General features: G+C 40.4%; 1 long non-coding RNA gene across 2 annotated transcripts; it reads left to right on the top strand.

Moving 5' to 3' along the window:
* The first annotated feature begins 1,670 nt into the window (after positions 1 to 1,670).
* Positions 1,671 to 23,623, top strand: LOC117082554. 2 transcript variants are annotated; one of them, XR_004436668.1, is made up of 3 exons: positions 1,671 to 1,708; positions 5,127 to 5,192; positions 23,572 to 23,623. It is a non-coding gene; the product is annotated as an uncharacterized LOC117082554 (long non-coding RNA). The 2 variants fall into 2 exon arrangements; XR_004436669.1 differs by lacking the exon at positions 1,671 to 1,708 and adding an exon at positions 4,884 to 4,968.
* The last annotated feature ends 240 nt before the right edge of the window (positions 23,624 to 23,863 follow it).

The following is a 23,863-nucleotide window of genomic DNA, read 5'->3' as shown; positions in this document are numbered from 1 at the left end:
TGTTCAGATATGTTAAAACAGGGACAGGCATGGTGGCTCACGCCTGTAATCCCTGCACTTTGGAAGGTTGGGCAACAAGGCAAAACCCTGCCTTGACAGAAAATACAAAAATTAGCCTCCACAAAAAACACAAAAATTAGCTGGGCAAGGTCCCAGCTACTTGGAAGGCTGAGGCAGGAGAATCACTTCAGCCTGTGAAGCAGAGGTTACTTTGAGCCAAGATTGCTCCACTGCACTGCAACCTCGGTGAGGGGAGTGAAACCCTGTCTCAAAAAAGAAAAAAAGTTCAAATAAACTAGTATATGTGTGTTTTGAGGCAAAAGCTAAAAGTTCATGCATAGTTTTTTCATAATTGTTATTTTGCATGAACTTATTGAAGCCCCTATTATTTGGCATAATTTTCTCATCTTATTAATTTCTATATACATACAGAATTTCCAATTTGTGTAAACCTTTCTTCCCAGTTACCGAGCAATTATTTTAAATTTGAAAAATATGAGCTATTTTAATCTATATTTTTGTTTTCTACTTCTGAATATTTTAGAGAAAATATGGATAATGAGACTTGTAAAATGGAGATGTTTGGAAGTTTCTGTTACCAATGAGAAATTAATTTTTAAATAATTTCAGGAAAATGTAGGTGAATGTCTGTACTTTCATGTGAACATTCATAGTAAAACAGATTTTTGAATTTCTACCCTTGATAAACTTTAATGTAAAATATGTGAGTAAATGTGTATTTTTCTATTCCTCATGAACATTCTCAAGTTTATGCTGTCTGGATTTTCTCAGGACCAATTACAAGCGGTATATGCTGCTGAAGTGTCTCAAAGAATATGTCCCAAAGAGAGTGCCCTGCTGTTTTTCCAATATTAATTTCTCAGTTTTACCAAGTTACAAGTTTGTTTTTCATAAAATATAAAACGTTTTGCCTCCAGCAGAAATACATTTTGGAAGATAACTTTCCCGTGGGTAAGGGGTATAAAGGAAGCTTGGATTTGTTCTGAGAAAGAGAGAGGGTACTTCTTCCCATTATCATGCACATCTGATTTTAGGGCTGAATGCCTTTCTGAGCTTGGCTCACTCCTCTCAAACTTGCTGGTAAATGGACACAAATTAAAGGGAAATAATTGTACACCATTTGGGATCAAGGAATCCGGATATCTGAACCATTGTTTATTCTTTGCCCCTCCCACCCTCTCACTCTTCCAGATCTCTAGTGTCTGTCATTCCACTTCTATGTCCAGGTGTACAATTATTTAACTCACACTTACAAATGAGAACTTCATGTGTTCATTTGTACAGATTCTCTTCCACCTAGCTACCTCTGAGATTGCAAGAACAACCACTCCTCCCCCTCCTCCTTCTCAAACAGAAGACCAAGAGCATTATATATATATATATATATGCACACACACACATACATGTACATATATATATACACACACATATATATACACACTCAAATATATATACACACATGTATACATATACACACACACTCATAAAGAATTTGCATTTTAAAGAATGGCAGAACCATAGTTGTTCAAAAATCAACTATATAATTCTATATATGATCAATGTCTACTAGAAAGTTCACGTTGAAAATTGCAAACAGGACTTAGAAAAAATAAAGTTTTAAAACTTTTATTTTATTTCATTTTAACTTCAGGGATACATGTGCAGGACGTGCAGGTTTGTTACATAGGTAAGTGTGTGTTATGGTGGTTTGCTGTACCTATCAACCCGTAACCTAGGTATTCAGCCCCACATGCGTTAGCTATTTATTCTGATGCACACCCTCCCCACTCACCCCAAGACAGACTCCAGTGTATGTTGTTCCTCTCCCTGTGTCTATGTTTTCTCATTGTTCATCTGTATTTGGTTTTAAGTGAGAACATGTGTATTTGGTTTTCTGTTCCTGCATTAGTTTGCTGAGAATAATGGTTTCCAGCTTCATCCATGTCCCTGCAAAGGACATGATCTCATTCCTTTTTATGGCTGCATAGTATTCCATGGTGTATATGTATCACATTTTCTGTATCCAGTCTGTCACTGGTGGGCATTTGGGTTGATTCCATGTTTTTGCTATTGTGAATAGTGTGGCAATGAACATATGCGTGCAAGTATCTTTATAATACAAGAATTTATATTCCTTTGGGTATATACCCAGTAATGGCATTGCTGGGTCAAATGGTATTTCTGATTCTAGGTCTTTGAAAAATCACCACACTGTCTTCCACAGTGGTTGAATTTACATTCGCTCCAACAGTGTAAAAGTGTTCCTGTTTCCCCACAGTCTCACCAGCATCTGTTGTTTCTTGACTTTTTAATAATTGCCATTCTGACTGGCATGAGATGGCATCTCACTGTGGTTTTGATTTGTATTTCTCTAATGATCAGTAATGTTGGGCTTTTTTTTTCCCCACATGTTTGTTGGCTGCATAAATGTCTTGTTTTGGGAAGTGTCTGTTCATATCCTTTGCTCACTTTTAAAAATATTTTTATTTTCATAAAGACAGAGTCTCACTGTGTCACCCAGGGTGGAGTTCAGTGGCACAATCTCGGGTCACTGCAACCTCTGCCTCCCAGATTCAGGCAATTCTTCTGTCTCAGCCTCCTGAGTAGTTGGGATTACAGGCACCTGCCACCACATCCGGCTAATTTATTGTATTTTTAGTAGAGACTGAGTTTCACCGTGTTGGCCAGGTTGATCTTGAACTCCTGGCCTCAAGTTATCTGCCTACCTCACCTTCCCAAACTTCTGGGATTACAGGCATGAGCTACTGCACCCAGTTTTTGCCCACTTTTATATGGGGTTGGATTTTTATAATTTTGGGTTTTACATTTAAATCTTTAATCCATTTTCAGTTCATTTTTCTGTAAGGTATAAGGAAGGGGTCCAGTTTCAGTTTTCTGCATATGTCTAGCTAGTTTTTCCAGCACCATTTATTATTAAATAGGAAATGCTTTCCTCATTGCTTGTTTTCATCCAAAATAAAATGGTTGTAGATGTGCAGTCTTATTTCTGATATCTCTATTCCATTCCATTGGTCTATGTGTCTGTTTTGTTCCACTACCATGCTGTTTGGGTTACTGTAGCCTTGTAATATGGTTTGAAGTCAGGTAGCATGATGCTTTGTTATTTTTGCTTAGGATTGCCCTGGGTATATGGGCTCTTTTTTCATTCCATATGAATTTTGAAGTAGATTTTTCTAATTTTGTAAAAAATGTCCATGGTAGTTTATGGGAATAGCATTGAATCTATGAATTACTTTGGGAAGTATGGCCGTTTTCATCATACTGATTCTTCTTACCCATGAGCACGGAATGTATTTCCGTTTGTTTGCGTCCTCTCTTGTTTCCTTGAGTAGTGGTTTGTAGTTCTCCTTGAAGAGATCCTTCACTTGCCTTGTTAGCTGTATTCCTAGGTATTTTATACTCTTTGTATCAATTGTAAATGGGAATTCATTTGTGATTTGGCTCTCTTCTTGTCTATTGTTGGTGTATAAGAATGCTTGAGATTTTTGCACTGATTTTGTATCTTGAGACTTTGCTGAAGTTGCTTGTAGCTTAAAAATCTTTTGGGCTGAGGTGATGGAATTTTATAGATATAGGATAATGTCATCTGCAAAAAAAGACAGTTTGACTTCCTCTTTTCCTGTTTGAATATGATTTATTTCTTTCTCTTGCTGATTGCCTTGGCCAGAACTTCCAACACTATATTGAATAGGAGTGGTGAGAGAGGGCATTCTTGTCTTGTGCCAAATTTCAAATGGAATATTTCCAGCTTTTGCCTATTCAGTATGATATTGACTATGGGTTTGTCATAAATGGCTCTTATTATTTTGAGGCATGTTCCATCAATACCTAGCTTCATGAGAGTTTTTAACATAAAGGAGTGTTGAATTTTATCAAAGACCTTTTCTGAGTCAACTGAAATAATCATGGGGTTTTTGTCTTTAGATCTGTTTATGTGGTGAATTACATTTATTAATTTGCATATGTTGAACCAGCCTTGCGCCCAAGAAATGAGGCTGACTTGATCTTGGTGGATAAGCTTTTTGATGTATTGCTGGATTTGGTTTGCCACTATTATATTGAGAATTTTGCATCAAAGTTTATCAGAAATATTAAGCGAAAGTGTAGTAAATACATTGAAAATAATAACAGACTGATTAAAAGACTAAATAATATGAATCCTAAGTGTTTTCACAACTGATTTATAGAGTAAAATCTTTGCCAAACTAAATGAGCTTGGCCGAAAACTGTACAGGGTCTGAGATGTTGTCTCAACTTCCATTACTCATTGTGAGGTGGACCTGCAGTAACTATATTTGATGCAAAATTTCATGTTGATGGAAGCTGAGATGTCCTGCAGTCTCAGAGGGACAGAATTCTGGTGTACCTCCCTTTGGCCTGTTAGGAATGAAGATCTAGGCTCTACAGGTTTTGTCAAAATTTACAAGATGTAGGAAATAGGGCAGAATTTAGGCTGTGAGGCGAAGCCGAGAGGTATAAAGAAACAGCTTCTGACCCAGGGCTGATGATGTCAGGATACTTTCAGAGGGGATGGTGGCGTGAGCATAGTACCATCTTTGGAACCATTCCTTCCCCTTATTTGTTCATAGGCCAGATGTGCTCAACCAGGGGGCATCTCGAGTCTGATGAAGAGAGTCCTGGAGAGACAAAGGGTCAATCCTGATGAAGAGGCTCAACAAGGAGGAGGGAGCCACCATTTTCTCTCCTGAGAAAAATCCTTCTCCCTAGGAAACCATAGGATTTTCCTTGGTCCCAGTGAGAGTTTTCCTGAGTGAAGAGAACAGAGAGAGCAAGGGAATGATGTGTTATCTGTTTCCAACACCTGCAGTGATTCTGAAACCATGGGGGACAGGAGAATTATCTTCAGAATCATGAGCAACCCAGATGCCATGGTTTCACACAAGACACTGGAGGTTCTTATCTCTGGTGGGTAGGCACTAGTCATTGATATTCTTTAAAGCTCACTCGCTGATTACTAAGTGAACCAAATTAATAATCTACTGCAAGTTTTACTAATCTCACTTTACTTCACACACAATTCACACAGACACATTGTTAATATACACATTTTGATGCTTCGACAGGGTTGGACCCAAGATTCTGTACTTCTATGGAGCCCTGTGTTCTGCCAAGGTGTCATTTACTCTCAGGTGAGTAAACTGATCACCATAACTAACAAGAGATTGATCTGTGACGATTAGAAATGAAAAGACTTGTTGGTTATGTTTTATTGGGATGGATTCTATTAACATTTAAATACAGTTTAAAAACACAGATTTACAATGAAAAGTAACAAGCAAATATAAAAAGTGAAGGTGCTATTCCCCAAACTAGTTTCCACTGAAATAGCACCAGAGAAAAACAACTCCCAGGACAGGGATACTACTTCAAAGACACAGATTTCACAGCTGGATGGTTGATCTCGAATTTCCCAAAATTCCATCCTTTACTCATGAAATGCAGCTTATTTAAGAACTTTCTAATTTGACTGTAGTTTCATACACACACACTTCCGTGTATTGTGTATTATTCCATTTATGATAAGTATAACTTATTTGAAAATGAGTTACATACTGGTGAGAAAATTTTCCTTTTAAATTAAACTTAAACTGACACCATAAAATGAGCAGCATCCGTTTGTCTGTTCCAAGAATTACCTAGGTTCTACCCAGGGCACCTGAGGTTGCTTGAAAACAAATGCAAAAAAAGTTGGGGTAAAAAATAAGAACGCCCTTCAATGTTACAAATGCATCCCAGCTTCAATTATTCACATTCGCAAGAATGATTCACATATATACCACATTAGCAAAATTTCACCTACTCTCGTCTACCAATTGACTAAACAAAACAAACCAAGACAGAATAATAAATTCAAATCCATCCAGTAACCTGAGGGGGAAACCTACACCTCAAAAAGTAGTACACACATATTCACACAGGATGTCATCTACTGTGAAAATGCATGCACAGAGACAGTCGCTTCACATGATCAGAATACTAAAAACCCCACAAAAACACATTATATATGGAATCATCTTGAAATGAAGCCAACACTAACCAGTTGTCCCTCTTGCATAAACAAAAACCTGAGGACCACATTATGTTATGTAGGAATGGCTGAAACTCTGTGTGTGTGTGTGTGTGTGTGTACGTATAGGGATGCATGGAATCCAATAGATATTCCAGTGATAACCTTTCTATGTTCAGCCTCTTGATTCCATATCCGAGTGAAATGACTTGCCAGTATGGAACAAGATAAGTCTTTGCAGGAAATGCACTTGTGGAAGCTAGATAGCCAAATCATAAAGCATAGAGTGCTGGAAACATGCACTGAAGTTAGATGAAATACTCAATGCACAAATTAGACTGTGAAAGACCATCAGGAAATCATGCAATCCCTGAGAGGCTGATTGATGACATCCCCGAATTTATGATTGTAAGAACAGAGAAATACGACATTCTATTTCCAGTGGTTGCGGACGTACGAAATCAATTTAAGAAATCATGAAATCAAGAAACTTGAGTAATCGGAAGCTATGTCAACTAAAACCTTCGGTTTATGTAACAAAGGATGAAAACAAAAAGCACATGTCACACACCAGGGGAAATGACATTTTCATATGTATGTGATAATGGATCCACATTTGAGAGAGATGCAATAAGAAGTTCTAAATTTGACAAAAGCAAACAACCAGAATTAAACACTGGAAAAGCCTGGGTGACGGGAGTGGGGCACCCTGCCTCAAGAAGAAAGAAACAGAGAGATTTAAGAGCAGGGAGTGAAACAGAGGTTTGTACACCATTGTTGGCTACTGGCCCTTGTTTCAGTAGGAAAGGGCGAAAAGAAGGCATTTATCTCATGGATTCTTGCATGGATTGTTCAGGATCTGCGATGTTGCCTCCGTTTCCCCCAGGTAGGCATTGTGTGGTGGACTGGCAGTTCCCACATTTGGTGCAAAATGTAAAGCCGATGAATGTAGACATGCTCCCCAAACTAGGAGGGGCAGAATTTGGGTGTGTCTTCAGGTCCTTTGGCTTACCAGGAATGAAGATCCTGGCTCCAGGGATTTTGTCCAAATGTCTTAGAGAGTGAGAAACCGGGCAGAATTTAGGCCCGGCGCCAAGGCCTCGAGGTGTAAAGAAACACCCTGGCCTCAGGGCCCATGAAATCAGGATGATTTTAGGGAGGATGGTGGAATGAGAGGACTGTGACCTTTGGCCCCGTTTCTTTTTTTTCTTTTTTTTTTTAATTTTAATTTTATTTTATTTTATTTTTTTGAGACGGAGTCTCGCTCTGTCTCCCAGGCTAGAGTGCAGTGGCCGGATCTCAGCTCACTGCAAGCTCCGCCTCCCGGGTTTAAGCCATTCTCCTGCCTCAGCCTCCCAAGTAGCTGGGACTACAGGTGCCCACCACCTCGTCCGGCTAGTTTTTTGTATTTTTTAGTAGAGACAGGGTTTCACCGTGTTAGCCAGGATGGTCTCGATCTGCTGACCTCGTGATCCGCCCGTCTCGGCCTCCCAAAGTGCTGGGATTACAGGCTTGAGCCACCGCGCCCGGCCTGCCCCGTTTCTTTCCATTGTCTTTTCATGGGGCAGGTGTGTTCAATCAGAAGGCTTCCCATGCCCGATGGAAAGAGTCCTGGGAGAGGAAAGAAGCGCTGCTTAGAGAGTTGGTCCACAGGGAGAAAGGAGCCACGATTTTCAGGAGAATGATCCCCAGAAGCGTGAGCAGTCCAGATGCCATGGCTTCACACAAGACGCTGGAGGGTGTTATGTCTGAAGCCGGGACCTGGGCATCGGTGTTCTTTCATGCTCATAACTGATTTTGAGGTGAGCCCGATGGATCACCTGTCTGCCAGTCATGCTCATCACACTGTAGTTTGCACTCACGTCACACAGAGACACTGTTTATACGCACATTTATGTGCTTGAGCAGGGTTGCACCCAAGATTCTGTGATTGTACGGAGCCCTGAGTTATGCCCTGGACATCTTTGCTCTCAGGTCAGTCAACTTGGATCACTGCACCGAACGAGAAATGGAGCCCGAAATCCAATCAGCGAATACACAAAAGGAAGGGGCCATTTCCCACAATCATTTCCAATGCAACACCACCTCGGATGAACAAGTCTCATTGCAGGTCAGGGACTGTGCTTCAGAGATGCACCTTTCGCAGCTGGGGACGATTGACCCGGAATCTCCCCAAGTGCCATTTTTATACACACCAAATGAGATTTATTTCGGTGCTTGCTGATTTTATTTTAGTTGAATACACACATGCTCCTGTGTTTGATTTCCTTTACTATCAAGACGACTTACTTCCAAATGACTCACATACCAGTGGGATGATTTTCTGCTTCAATTCATTGGAAATGGACACCATTCAATAGGCAAGTGTGTCTGTGTGTCTGTCTGTTTCCAGCATTCTGTGGGTTCCACCAAGGGCGCAAGTCCTCGGGCGCCTGAGGTCCATCCAGCAAGCAATGTAAAAACGGCGAGGCAGGTTCAAAAGAAGAACACCCTTCCTCTCTTCAAATGCGTTCCAGTTTCCACTATTCAAGGTGGCGAGAAGGATCCACAGAAGTCCCACGTTCGCAAAATTTCAACTTCTGGTGCTCACCAACAACTGACGACTGAAACACACCCCAAGAGAAAATAGTCAACCCCGTCCCCTGCAATAACCTCACGCGCAACCCTACACCGCAATATGTCCTCTTCAGAAATTCACTCTGAATGTCATCTACCAGGAACACAAACACACAGACAATCCCTCCACAGGTTGAGAAAACTCACGACTGCAAAACTCGATGTTTCCCATGTCTGGGCTCATCCTGAAACGCAGCCATCACTATCCAGTTGTCCCTCTTGCGTAGACAGAAACCTGGGCTCCTCATTACTTTATGTCGGATTGACTGTGTATGTGATGGTGAGTGTGTGTGCACGCGCGAACCCCCTCGTGGGTGTGGGTGTGTGTGTGCGTGTGCACTCCTGGGTGTTGTTGGAGACTTTCCCTGAGATCGCTGGTACACAAACAGAGCCCTCTTGCTTTTCTTGTTCTTCCCTTTGAATCCCTGGTCCTTCCTTGCAGAGAAGTGAGTGTGCCAGTGTTCATGGACTCCTGCTGTGTCACGTTTGCTTTATTTTACTTAAAATATTGCTAGGGAATAACTCTGTACTTATGAAACTGTGTGTGTTTGTATGTGTGATTTGCTTGCGTGAGTTTGTCGCATGCGCAATCATACCCTTGTGAGTGTGTCTTTGTGTTTATATGTCTGGATATGTGTGTGTTTTAGCTGGGATGTGCTTCCAACTGTTTGCTTTTGGCATATACGATCATCCTTCAAGCATTGTAGGACAGGAAGTCGGACCTGTACTTTCTGACTTGAGAATTGTCAGTGAAGTACAGTTAATAACACAGCCTATTTGATTCCTTAATATCAAAGAAGAGATCCGTGGAGTCAAATCAATATTCCAGCGATAACCTTTCCTTGTTCAGCCTATTGATTCTGTATCCGAATGAAATGACTTGCCAGTGGGGAACAACACATGCCTTTGCAGGAAATGCTCTTGTGGAAGCTATATACCCAAATCATAAAGCATCAAGTATTGGCAACCTGCACTGAAGTTAGACGAAATACTCAGTGCACTAATTAGACTGTGAACGACTTTCAGGAAATCATGCAATCACCGACATACCAATTGATGACATTCCCTGAATTTATGATTGCAAGAAAAGAGAAATACTCATGACATTCTATTTCCAGTGATTGCGGATGTATGACAGCAATTTAAGAAATCATGAAATCAGAAAACTTGACTAATCAGAATCTATGCCAACTAAAACCTTTGGTTCATTTAAGGAAGAAAGAAAATGAAAACAACATATTACACAACATGAGAGATAATATTTTAATGCGTATGTGATAATGGATCAACATTTGAGGGAGATGAAATGTAAAGTTCTAAATTTGAGAATAGCATATAACCAGAATTAATCACTGTAAATGCCTGGGTGATGGGAGTGAGTCCCTATCTCAAGAAGAAACATAGAGATTTAAAAGCAGGGCATCTAAAAGAGATTTGCATACCATTGTTAATACTGGCAGTTGTTTTAGTAAGAAAGGGAAAAATAAACTATTTGTCCTAGGGATTCTTGCATCTGTTTTTCATCATCTGAGATGTTGCTTGATATTCCAGTTAAGCATTGTGTGGTGGACTTGCAGTTAACACATTTCATGCAAAGTTTCATGCTGATGAAGGTAGACTTGTTTCCCAAACTAAGAGGGACAGAATTTGGGTGTTTCTTCGGGACTTTTGGCTTACTAGGAATAAAGATCCTGGCTCTAGGGATTTTCTTAAAATTTTTCAGATAATGAGAAAGAGAATAGAATTTAGGCCAGACACCAAGGCCTCGAGGTGTACAGAATCATCCCCGGTCTTGGGCCCATGAAATCAGGATGATTTTAGGGAAGATGGTGGAATGAGGGGAGTGTGACCTTTGGCCTCCTTTCTTTCCCTTTTCTTTTCATGGGTCAGGTGTGCTCTATCAGAAGGCTTCCTCTTTCTGTTGGACAGAGTCCTGGAAGAAGAAATGAGCCCTGCTGAGAAAGATGCTTCACAAGGAGGAAGAAGTCACCGTTTACGGGAGCATGATCCCCAGAAGCATGAGAAATCCAGATGCCGTGGCTTTACATAGGATGCTGGAGTTTCTTTTCTCTGGATCCAGGACCTTGGCATCGTTGTTCTGTAATGCCCATAACTGATTTTGAGGTGAGTCCACTTGATAACCTGTCTGCGTGTCATGCTCATTACACTGCAATTCACACACATCACACCGAATCACTCTGAATGAGCATATTTATGTGCTTGAACAGTATTGCACCCAGGTTCTGTGATTCTACAGAGTCCTGAGTTTTGTCCTGGACATCTCTACTCTTGGGTAGGTCAACTTTGATCACTGTACCTAATGATAAATGTACCATTAAATCTAATCAGCAAGTACACTAAAGCAAGGGGCCATTCTCCACAATCGTTTCACTCTGGTAGGTCAACTTTAATAACTGTACCTAAGAAGAAATGGATCTGTGATGATTCCACATCAAAGAACCTGTTGATTTTTTGCCATTTGAATGAATTATGTTAACATTTGAATAGAGTTTAAAACCCCAGATTTCCCATGAAATCTAATCAGCAGATACTCAAAAGGAAGGGGCCATTCTCCAAAATCGTTTCCACTGAAGCACCACCAGCAATAAACAAGTCTCATTGCAGGAAAGCGATCCTGCTTCCAAGATCCAGTTTACACAATTGGACAATTGACCCAGAATCTCCCCTAATGTTATTTTTTACACCCCAAGTGAGATTTATTTCACGGTTTTCTAATTTTACCTCACCTGAATACACACACTCCTGTGTTTCAATTTCTTTCAAACACCTTTGAATAATGAAGTATCTTGCTGCTTCACCCCTTATATAACTAATGCCCACCCACCGGTTCCACTACATTTACTCATCAGTTACCCAATTTACCAATGAAATATCAGCAGTCAATTAAGTTTTGTGTCTTAGGTTGTATCCTTTTGCATTGCTCACGGAATTTAATGGACACAGCTTAAATTGTGATTATAGAACAGTTGAATCAGATTTACTAATCAGTGTCATGGGCAAATATGATAGGAGTGGAACTGGGTTACGACAGTGGCTACACATTTGCCTTATTTCATGTAAAACAATGCCAGTTAACAATTGTGTACGTATTAAACAGTTTGTGCCTGTGTGTGTATTTGTATCTTTGTGTCTGGATGTGAGTGTGTGTGTGTGTGTTGAGAAGTACTTCCAAGCATGTGCATCTGGGAGATAAGATCATTCTTTTAGCGATTGAACAACAAGAAGTTGGAACTACACTTTCTGATTTGAGAATGTGCAGCGATGTTATGTAATTAACACAGCATATTCTGTCTTAATTAAGACGGAGAGATCAATGGAGTCAAATAGACATTCCAGAGATAACCTTCCCATTTTTGACCAATTGATTCTATATCATGTTGCAATGATCTGGCTGTGGGGACAAGACAAGTCTTTGCATTAAATGGTCTTGTGGAAGCAATATATGCAAATAATAAAGCATCATATGGTACTATGCCTTTAATTTGTAGAAATATTCACTTAAGTTTGATGAAATTCTCAATGCCCAAAATAGACTGTGGAACACTTTCAAGAAAACATGCTATAATCTAGAGATTAGTTGATGACATCCACTGAAGTTATGACTGCAAGAAAAGAGAAATATTCATGGCATTTTATATCCAAGGGTTTCTTGTATATGACAGCATATTTTGAAAAGTCAAAATCAGAAAAACTTGACAAACACAAAGATATATAAGCTAAAACCTTTTGTTCATTAAAGGAGTGATGAGAGGCAGTTCCAAGATGGCCGAATAGGAACAGATCCAGCCTCCAGCTCCCAGCGTGAGCGACACAGGAGACGGGTGATTTCTGCATTTCCAACTGAGGTACCGGGTTCATCTCACTGGGGCTTGTTTGACAGTGGGGGCAGGACAGTGAATGCAGCCCACAGAGCGACAACAGAAGCAGGGCGAGGCATCACCTCACCCAGGAAGTGCAAGGGGGAAGGGAATTCCCTTTCCTAGGCAAGGGAAACCGTGATACACAGCACCTGGAGAATTGGGTTCCTCCCACCCTAACACTGTCCTTTATCAAGGGTCTCAGCAAACGTCACCAAGAGATTATATCCCACATCTGGCTTGAAGAATCCCACGCTCCCAGAGCCTCCCTCATTGCTAGCACAGTAGGCCGAGATCTAACTGCAAGGAGGCTGCAAGGCTGGGGGAGGGGTGCTTGCCATTGCTGAGGCTTGAGTAGGTAAACAAAGTGGCCTTGAAGCTTGAACTGAGTGGAGCCCACCACAGCTCAAAGAGGCCTGCCTGCCTCTGTAGACTCCACCTCTGGGGACACGGCATAGCCAAACAAAAGGCAGCAGAAACCTCTGCAGATTTAAATGTCACTGTCTGACAGCTTTAAAGAGAGTAGTGGCTCTCCCAGCATGGAGTTTGAGATCTGAGAACAGACAGACTGCCTGCTCAAGTGGGTCCCTGACCCTGAAGTAGCCTAACTGAGAGACACCCCCACTAGGGTCAGATTGACACCTCATACCTCACACAACCAGGTACCCCTCTGAGACGAAACTTCCAGAGGAACGATCAGGCAGAAGCACTGGCTGTTCAGCAATATTCACTCTTCTGCAGCCTCCACTGCTGCCACCCAGGCAAACAGGGTCTGGAGTGGACCTTGAGCAAACTCCAACAGACCTGCAGCTGAGGGTCATGACTATTAGAAAGAAAACTAACAAACAAACAGAAAGGACATCCACACCAAAACCCCATCTGTACATCAACATCATCAAAGACCAAAGGTAGATAAAACCACAAAGATGGGGAAAAAGAAGTGCAGAAAAACTGAAAATTCTAAAAATCTGAGCACCACTCCCCCTCCAAAGGAATGCAGCTCCTCTCCAGCAATGGAACAAAGCTGAACAGAGAATGACTTTGACGAGTTGAGAGAAGAAGGCTTCAGACGATCAAACTTCTCTGAGCTAAAGGAGGAAGTTCGAACCCATAGCAAAGAAGATAAAAACCTTGAAAAAGATTTCCTGAATGGCTAACTAGAATAACCAATGTAGAGAAGTCCTTAAATGACCTGATAGAGCTGAAAATCATGACACAAGAACTACATGACAAATGTGCAAGCTTCAGTAACTGACTCGGTCAACTGGAAGAAAGGGTGTCAGTGATTGAAGATCAAATGAATAAAATGAGGTGAGAAGAGAAGTTTAGGGAAAAAAGAGTAAAAAGAAATGAACAAAGCCTCCAAGAAATATGGGATTATGAGAAAAGGCAAAATCTACATCTGATTTGTGTATCTGAAAGTGATGGGGAGAATGGAACCAAGTTGGAAAACACTCTGCAGGATATTATCCAGGAGAACTCCCCCAACCTACCAAGGCAGGCCGACATTCAAATTCGGGAAATACAGAGAACGCCACAAAGATACTCCTCTGGAACAGCAACTCCAAGACACATAACTGTCAGATTCATCAAAGTTGAAATGAAGGAAAAAATGTTAAGGGCAGCCAGAAAGAAAGGTCAGGTTACCCACAAAGGGAAGCCCATCCGACTAACAGTGGATCTCTCGGCAGAAACTCTACAAGCCAGAAGGGAGGGGTGGGGCAATATTCAACATTCTTAAAGAAAAGAATTTTCAACCCAGAATTTCATATCCAGCCAAATTAAATTTCATAAGTGAGGGAGAAATAAAATCCTTACAGACAAGCAAATGCTGAGAGATTTTGTCACCACCAGGCCTGCCCTACAAGAGCTCCTGAAGGAAGCACTAAACATGGAAATGAACAACCAGTACCAGCCACTGCAAAAACATGCCAAAATGTAAAGACCATCAATGCTAGGAAGAAACTGCATCAACTAATGAGCAAAATAACCAGCTAACATCATAATGACAGGATCAAGTTCACATGTAATAATATTAACCTAAATGTAAATGGGCTAAATGTTCCAATTAAAAGACACAGACTGGCAAGTTGGATAAAGAGTCAGGAGCTCTTGTAGGTCAGGCCTGGTGATGACAAGACCCATCAGTTTGCTGTATTCAGGAGACCCATCTCACATGCAGAGACACACATAGGCTCAAAATAAAGGGATGGGGGAAGATCTACCAAGCAAATGGAAAACAAAAAACGGCAGGGGTTGCAATCCTAGTCACTGATAAAACAGAGTTTAAACCAACAAAGATCAAAAGAAACAAAGAAGGCCATCACATAATCATAAAGGGATCAATTCAACAAGAAGAGTTAACTTTCCAAAATATATATGCACCCAATTCAGGAGCACCCAGATTCATAAAGCAAGGCCTTAGAGACTTACAGAGACTTAGACTCCCACACATTAATAATGGGAGACTTTAATATCCCACTATCAACATTAGACAGATCAATGAGACAGAAAGTTAAGGATGTACAGGAATTGAACCCAACTCTGCACCAAGCAGACCTAATAGACATCTACAGAACTGTCCACCCAAACCAACAGAATATACATTGTTCTCAGCACCACATCGCACTTATTCCAAAATTGACCACATAGTTGGAAGTAAAGCACTCCTCAGGAAATATAAAAGAACAGAAATTATAACAAACTGTCTCTCAGACCACAGTGCAATCAAACAAGAATTCAGGATTAAGAAACTCAATCAAAACTGCTCAACTAAATGGAAACTAAACAACTTGCTCCTGAATGACTACTGGTTACATAACGAAATGAAGCCAGAAATAAAGATGTTCTTTGAAACCAATGAGAACAAAGATACATCATACCAGAATCTCTGGACACATTTAAAGCAATGTGTAGAGCAAAATTTATAGCAATAAATGCCCACAAGAGAAAGCAGGAAAGATCTAAAATTGACATCCTAATATCACAATTAAAAGAACTAGAGAAGCAAGAGCAAACACATTCAAAAGCTAGCAGAAGGCAAGAAATAACTAAGATCAGAGCAGAACTGAAGGAGACAGAGACACAGAAAACCCTTTAAAAAATCAATGAATCCAGAAGCTGGTTTTTTGAAAAGATTAACAAAATTGATAGACAGCTAGCAAGACTAATAAAGAAGAAAAGAGAGAAAAATCAAATAGATGCAATAAAAAATGATAAAGGGGATATCACCACTGACCCCACAGAAATACAAACTAGCATCAGAGAATACTAAAAACACCTCTACGTAAATAAGCTAGAAAACCTAGAATAAATGGATAAATTCCTGGACACATACATTCTCCCAAGACTAAACCAGGAAGAAGTTGAATCCCTGAATAGACCAACAACAGGCTCTGAAATTGAGGCAATAATTAATAGCCTACCAACCAAAAAAGTCCAGGACCAGAAAGATTCATAGCCAAATTCTACCAGAGGTACAAGGAGGAGCTGGTACCATTCCTTCTGAAACTATTCCAATCAATAGAAAAAGAGGGAATCCTCCCTAACTCATTTTATAAGGCCAACGTCATCCTGATACCAAAGCCTGGCAGAGACACAACAAAAAAAGAGAATTTTAGACCAATATCCCTGATGAACATCCATGCAAAAATCCTCAATAAAATACTGGCAAACCAAATCCACAGCACTTCAAAAAGCTTATCCACCATGATCAAGTGGGCTTCATCCCTGGGATGCAAGGCTGGTTCAACATACACAAATCAATAAACGTAATCCAGCATATAAACAGAACCAAGGACAAAAACCACATGATTATCTCAATAGATGCAGAAAAGGCCTTTGACAAAATTCAACAGCTCTTCATGCTAAAAGCTTAATAAATTCGGTATTGATGGAACATATCTCAAAATAATAAGAGCTATTTATGACAAACCCACAGCCAATATCATATTGAATAGGCAAAAACTGGAAGCATTCCCCTTGAAAGCTAGCACAAGACAGGGATGCCCTCTTTCCCCACTCCTATTCAACATAGTGTTGAACATCTGGCCAGGGCAACCAGGCAAGAGAAAGAAATAAAGGGTATTCAATTAGGAAAAGAGGAAGTCAAGTTGTCCCTGTTTGCAGATGACATGATTGTATATTTAGAAAACCTCATCATCTCAGCCCAAAATCTCCTTAAGCTGATAAGCAACTTCAGCAAAGTTTCAGGATACAAAATCAATTTGCAAAAATCACAGGCATTCTTATACACCAATGACAGACAAGCAGAGAACCAAACCATAAGTGAACTCCCATTCACAATAGCTTCAAAGAGAATAAAATATCTAGGAATCCAACTTACAAGGGATGTGAAGGACCTCTTCAAGGAGATCTACAAACCACTGCTCAATGAAATAAAAGAGGACAGAAACAAATGGGAGAACATTTCATACATTCCATGCTCATGGATAGGAAGAATCAATATCGTGAAAATGGCCATACTGCACAAGGTAATTTACAGATTTAATGCCATCCCCATTAAGCTACAAATGACTTTCTCCACAGAATTGGAAAAAACTACTTTAAAGTTCATATGGAACCAAAAAAGAGCCCGCATTGCCAAGACAATCCTAAGTCAAAAGAACAAAGCTGGAGGCATCACACTACCTGACTTCAAACTATACTACAAGGCTGCAGTAACCAAAACAGCATGGTACTGGTACCAAAACAGAGCTCTAGACCAATGGAACAGAACAGAGCCCTCAGAAATAATATCACACTTCTACAACTATCTGATCTTTGACAAACCTGACAAAAACAAGAAATGGAGAAAGGGTTCCCTATTTAATAAATGCTGCTGGGAAAAGTGGCTAGCCATAAGTAGAAAGCTGAAACTGTATCCTTTCCTTACACCTTATACAAAAATTAATTCAAGATAGGTTAGAGACTTAAATGTTAGACCTAAAACCATAAAAACCCTAGAAGAAAACCTAGGCGATACCATTCAGGACATAAGCATGGGAAAGGACTTCATGTCTGAAACAACAAAAGCAATGGTAACAAAAGCCAAAATTGACAAATGGGATGTAATTAAACTAAAGAGCTTCTGCATAGCAGAAGAAACTACCATCAGAATAAACAGGCAACCTACAGAATGGGAGAAAAATTTTTGCAATCTACTCATCTGACAAAGGGCTAATATCCAGAACCTACAAATAACTCAAAGAAATTTACAAGAAAAAAAAAAACCATCAAAAAGTGGGCAAAGGATATGAACAGACACTTCTCAAAAGAAGACATTTATGCAGTCAACAGACACATGAAAAAATGCTCATCATCACTAGCCATCAAAGAAATGCAAATCAAGACCACAATGAGATATCATCTCACACCAGTTAGAATAGTGATCATTAAAAAGTCAGGAAACAACAGGTGCTGGAGAGGATGTGGAGAAATAGGAACACTTTTACACTGTTAGTGGAACTGTCAGCTAGTTCAACCATTGTGGAGAACAGCGTGGCGATTCCTTAAAGATCTAGAACTAGAAATACCATTTGACCCAGCCATCCCATTACTGGCTATATCCCCAAAGGATTATAAATCATGCTGCTATAAAGACACATGCACACATATATTTATTGCGTTACTATTCACAACAGTAAAGACTTGGAACCAACACAAATGTTCATCAATGATAGACTGGATTAAGAAAATGTGGCACATATACACCATGGAATACTATGCAGCCATAAAAGAGAATGAGTTCATGTCCTTCATAGGGACATGGATGCAGCTGGAAACCATTATTCTCAGAAAACTACTGCAAGAACAGAAAACCAAACACCACATGTTCTCACTCATGGATGGGAATTGAACAATGAGAACACCTGGACACAGGAAGGGGAATATCACACACCAGGGCCTGTTGTGGGGTGGGGGGAGGAGGGAAGGATAACGTTAGGAGATATACCTAATGTATATGACGAGTTAATGGGTGCAGCACAGCAACATGCCACATGTATACATGTGTAACAAACCTACACGTTGTGCATATATACCCTAGAATATAAACTATAATAAAATAAAAAAGACGATGAAAATAAATGAAATGTAACACAGAGCATGTGAGATAATGTTTTAATACATATCTAAAAATGTCTTAAAATTCAATAGAAATAAAATAAAATCTTCTAAAACTTGACAAAAGGAAACAACAAAAATTACAGACTGGAAAAGCCTGGCTGACTGGACACAAACAAGCAAAGGATTCTGAAAGCAGAGAATCAAACAGATATTTGTATACCGTTCTTCCTTCTTCCTACTAGCACTCTTCATAGTAGGAAAAGTCTAAAAGAACCCAAATGTGTCACGAATTACTTCATCAGTTTTTTAGGATCTGAAATACTGCCTCAATTTTCAGTTACTCATTGTGGGGTGGACCTGCAGTTACCACATTTGGTCCAAAATTTTATGTTGATGAAGGTAGACCTGTCCTGCATTTTCAGAGGGACAGAATTCTGGTGTTTCTCCAGGTTCTTTGGCTTACCAGGAATGAAGATCTGGGAAGAATGTATGTGTGTGTGTATGTATGTATGTATGTACATAAGTATTTCCTGTTTTTAAATTTAAAAAATACGGGATACATGTGCAGAACGTACAGGTTTGTTATATAGGTATCCTCTGCCATGGTGGTTTGTTGCACCTATTGACTCATCCTTTAAGTTCTCTTCCCTCACCCCCAGTCCCCAGTGGGCCGTGTTGTGTGTTGTTCCCCTCACTGTGTCCTTGTTTTCTCAATGTTCAACTTTCACTTATTAGTGAGAAAATGCGGTGTTTGATTTTTTTGTTACTGTGTTAGTTTGCCCAGTATGATGGCTTCATCCATGTGCCTGCAAAAGACATGATCTCATTCCTTTTTATGACTGCATAGTATTTTATGGTGTATATGTACTACATTTTCTTTATCCAGTCTAGCACTGAAGGGCATTTGGGTTGGTTTCGTGTCTTTGCCATTGTATATAGTGCTGCAATAAACTTACATGTGCATGTGTCTTTATAGTGGAATGATTTATATTCCTTTGGGATATAGCCAGTAATGGGATTACTGGGTCAAAAGGTGTTTCTGGTTCTAGATCCTTGAGGAATCACCATACTGTCTTCCACAATGGTTGAACTAATCTACAGTTTCCCCAACAGTGTAAAAGCGTTCCTCTTTCTTCTCAGCCTCACCAGCATCTATTGTTTCTTAACTTTTTAATAATCACCATGGCCGGGGACGGTGGCTCAAGCCTGTAATCCCAGCACTTTGGGAGGCCGAGACGGGCGGATCACGAGGTCAGGAGATCAAGACCATCCTGGCTAACACGGTGAAACCCCGTCTCTAATAAAAAAAAAAAAAAATACAAAAAACCAGCTGGGCGAGGTGGCGGGCGCCTGTAGTCCCAGCTACTCGGGAGGCTGAGACGGGAGAATGGCGTGAACCCGGCAGGCGGAGCTTGTAGTGAGCTGAGATCCGGCCACGGCCACTGCACTCCAGCCTCGGCCACAGAGCGAGACTCCGTCTCAAAAAAAAAAAAAAAAAAATCACCATTCTGATGGGTGTAAGATGGTATCTCATTGTAGTTTTGATTTTCACTTCTCTGATGATCAGTATTGTTGAGCTTTTAAAAAATATATTTGTTGGTTAGATAAATGTCTTCTTTTGATAAGTTTCTGTTCATATCCTTTGCTCACTTTTGATGGGGTTGTTTTTTTGCTTATAAATATGTTTAAGTTCCTTGTCAATTTTGTCATTAGACCTTTGTCAGATGGGTAGGTTGCAATAATTTTCTCCCATCCTGTAGGTTGATTACTCATGCTGATGATAGTTTCTTTGCTGTGCAGAAGGTCTTTAGTTTCATTAGATCGGATTTGTCAATTTTGGCTTTTGTTGCAATTGCTTTTGATATTTTTGTCATGAAGTCTTTGTCCTTGCCTGTGTCCTGAATGGTATTGCCTAGGTTTTCTCCTAGGGTTTTTATGGTTTTGGATTTTACATTTAAGTCTTTAATCCATCTTGAGTTAATTATTGTATAAGGTGTAAGGAAGGGGTCAAGTTTTGGTTTTCTGTATATGGCAAGCCAGTTTTCCCAGCATCATTTACTGAATAGGAGATCCTTTCTGCCTTGCTTGTTTTTGTCAGGTTTGTCAAAGATCAGGTGGCCATAGATGTGTGGTATTATTTCTGAGGTCTTTGTTCTGCTCCATTGGTCTATATGTCTGTTTTGGCAGCAGTAGCCTGCTGTTTTGGTACTGTAGCCTTCTAGTACAGTTTGAAGTTAGTGTAATGCCTCCAGCTTTGTTATTTTTGTTTATGATTGTCTTGGCTATATGGGGTATTCTTTGATTCCATATGACATTTAAAATAGTTCGTTCTAATTCTGTGAAAAATGTCAACGGTATTTTGATGGGTATAGCATTGGATCTATAATGTTTGGGCAGTATGGCCATTCTCACAATATTGATTGTTCCTATTCATGAGGATGGCATGTTTTTCCATTCGTCTGTGTCCTCTCTTATTACCTTGAGCAGTGGTTTGCAGTTGTCCTTGAAGAGGTCCTTCACATCCCTTGTACTCCTAGTTGTATTCCTAGGTATTTTACTCTCTTTGTAGCAATTGTGAATGGGAGTTCATTCGTGATTTGGCTCTCTGCTTGACTATTGTTGGTGTAATGGAATGCTTGTGATTTTTGCACAATTATTTTGTATCTTGAGACATTGGTGAAGTTGCTTATCAGTTCAAGAAGTTTTTCAGTTGAGATGATGGGGTTTTCTCAATATGAAGTCATGTCATTGGCAAACAGAGACAAGTTGACTTTCTCTGTTCCTATTTGAATACCTTTATTTCTTTCTATTGCCTGATTGCCCTGGCTAGAACTTCCAATACTATGTTGAATAGAAGTGGTTACAGAGGGCTTCCTTATCTTGTACCAGTTTTCAAATGGAATGCTTCCAGCTTTTGCCTATTCTTTATGATATTGGCTGTATGAAATAGCTCTTATTATTTTAAGATATGTTCCATCAATACCTAGTTTATTGAGAGTTTTTAACAGGAAGGGATGTTGAATTTTATCAGAGGCATTTTTGCATCTATCAAAACAATTGTCTGGTGTTTGCCTTTGGTTTTGTTTATGTGCTCAATTACATTTATTGATTTGTGTATGTTGAACCAGCCTTTCATCCCAAAGATGCAGCCCACTTGATCGTGGTGGATAAGCTTTTTGATGTGCTGCTGGATTCAGTTTGCCAGTATTTTATTGAGAATTTTTGCATCGATGTTCATCAGGGATAATGGCCTGAATTGAGCAGGTGTGTGTGTGTGTGTGTGTGTGTTTTACCTTGGTTTGCCAGTAGGTTGATGTGTGAGTGTGTGTGTGTGTTTGTGTGTGTGTGTCTGTGTGAATGTGTGATAGAGAGCCAAATTAGGGCAGAGGAGGCTCCCCGGCCTGCCATGACACTGAATGTTCTGAATTCAAGATGTTCTTATGAACTGTGTCAGTTGGCCTTCAGCCACGAGGTGGTGCTTGCAAAAGACTGCCGGCTCTGGTGGTAGTGGTGAGATTTGGACTTGCCTTATGTTACCCATGGGAGGTACTCTGGCGTCTCAGGGAACGGGTAGAGCCAAAGGGCATCTAAAAGTTTCTTCTGTTATTTGTGTTAATCTACCAGGGTAGGTGGTTGAGCAAAACCAGGTGGGAACAAGGTCAGGTAAAGTGATGCTCTGGCTCTCTATGTGTAGGACAAGCAGTGGCACCAGTGGGAATTGGAAGGCAGTTCTTGGGCCACTGGGGTAATTTTCCAGAAAGAAGTGAAGCTGCCTCTGCCTCTGTACAAGGAGAGTCCATATGAAGAATGGGGAGTAGCAGCTTGGCAGTAAGCCCCATCCAGCTCCCACACCCCTGGCAAGGCAAGTCTCACACCAAGAGTGTTCCACTGGGAGTAGCTAGCTAACTTTCAAGAAGTCTGAACTCAGAGCTCAAAACTGACCCATACCATAAGCCTCTCCTATTGAGACAGTAACTGCAGCCTTCAGGCCACGCCCCTCCTGATCCACCTGCAGAGCAGGCGCTTCCAGCTCCTGTGCTTGCTGCTGCATCACACGTCCCACTCACCTCTCAGTTCTGGCCTGGGGAGTTTGTCCCCACACACGATTATATCAAACATTTCAGTTGGGAGGTTCTCTCAACCTGTGACCAGCATTTGAGTTAGCTGGCAGACTTCTGGGAGGTCCTCTCTGAGGTAGAAAGAGAAATGGCTTCCCTCCATCCTGCCAGAAACTGGGAACGTGCTGGAGACTCAAAGCACATCCCAATGCCACTCCTCATATGCTCGCCACTCTTCAGTAAATCAACTCCAGCCCTGAGGAGGATGAAGGCCTCCCCCCATGGCCTAGATTGATAGGGTTCCCAATGGAAGTGTATACCTTAGAGTCAGTCTATCTCCCTCTCACACCCTGGAAACTCAAAATTTTCTGCCTAGCTTATGGTGTAAGCTGCATCCTGCCACTTCTTTCAAATGGTCTGTGGCTTATTTCAATTTTCCTGGTAAATTCCTGTGTTGCTTCTTGAAAGAAAGTTCAGTGCAAATCTCTGCACACCATTTTGTCTTTCCAAGTGCAAGAGGCAGGCTAACAATGCCTTCAATCCACCATCTTGGAAGACAAAAATAACAGTTTTCTCATTTTTAAAGGTTTTGTTAAGATATGTTAATGACTCACAAAGAAATAGTATTGGGTATATTTGAAATTAGTATTTATTCATTTATGTTGATAAGTGAAAATACAAGATAGTTATCAGAAGGAAGTACTAATATGTATATTTTAATATTCTTAGATGCAAATAACTTCACTTTTGATGTATTTTTATATTATGTCAGTTTCATTTCAACTTAGGAGTAAGGGGTTCTTGATAATCTGACATGGTAAGTGGTGTTGGAATTGGCATTAAAATCCACCATGCTCTACAGCACTTCATCCTTCTTCGGCAGGCACCAATTTGATCTTCTACTACTTTGCAGACATCTCTTCTGCAAACACCAGATAAATTGAGACAATGACCTTCAGCAGCACCCAAACCATGTCTTACTGCAGGAAAGAAGATCCAGTGAGATAGGCAGTCCACAAATGGAATGTAAATCCATAAACACTCTTAAGTAACAGAATAAATTTTGTATGAGCATTTTTATGTGGGAGCTTTTGAAATGGTTGCTGCTCATATGTCCGAGACACATGCAGATTAAGAAAGGTAGTAGTTCCAATCCTGGTTTGGCACAACAGTCA

The sequence above is a fragment of the Trachypithecus francoisi genome, unplaced genomic scaffold (genome assembly GCF_009764315.1).
Source record: "Trachypithecus francoisi isolate TF-2019V2 unplaced genomic scaffold, Tfra_2.0 Lachesis_group9, whole genome shotgun sequence".
Lineage (NCBI taxonomy): Eukaryota > Metazoa > Chordata > Mammalia > Primates > Cercopithecidae > Trachypithecus > Trachypithecus francoisi.
This window is presented reverse-complemented; position numbering and strand designations above follow the sequence as displayed.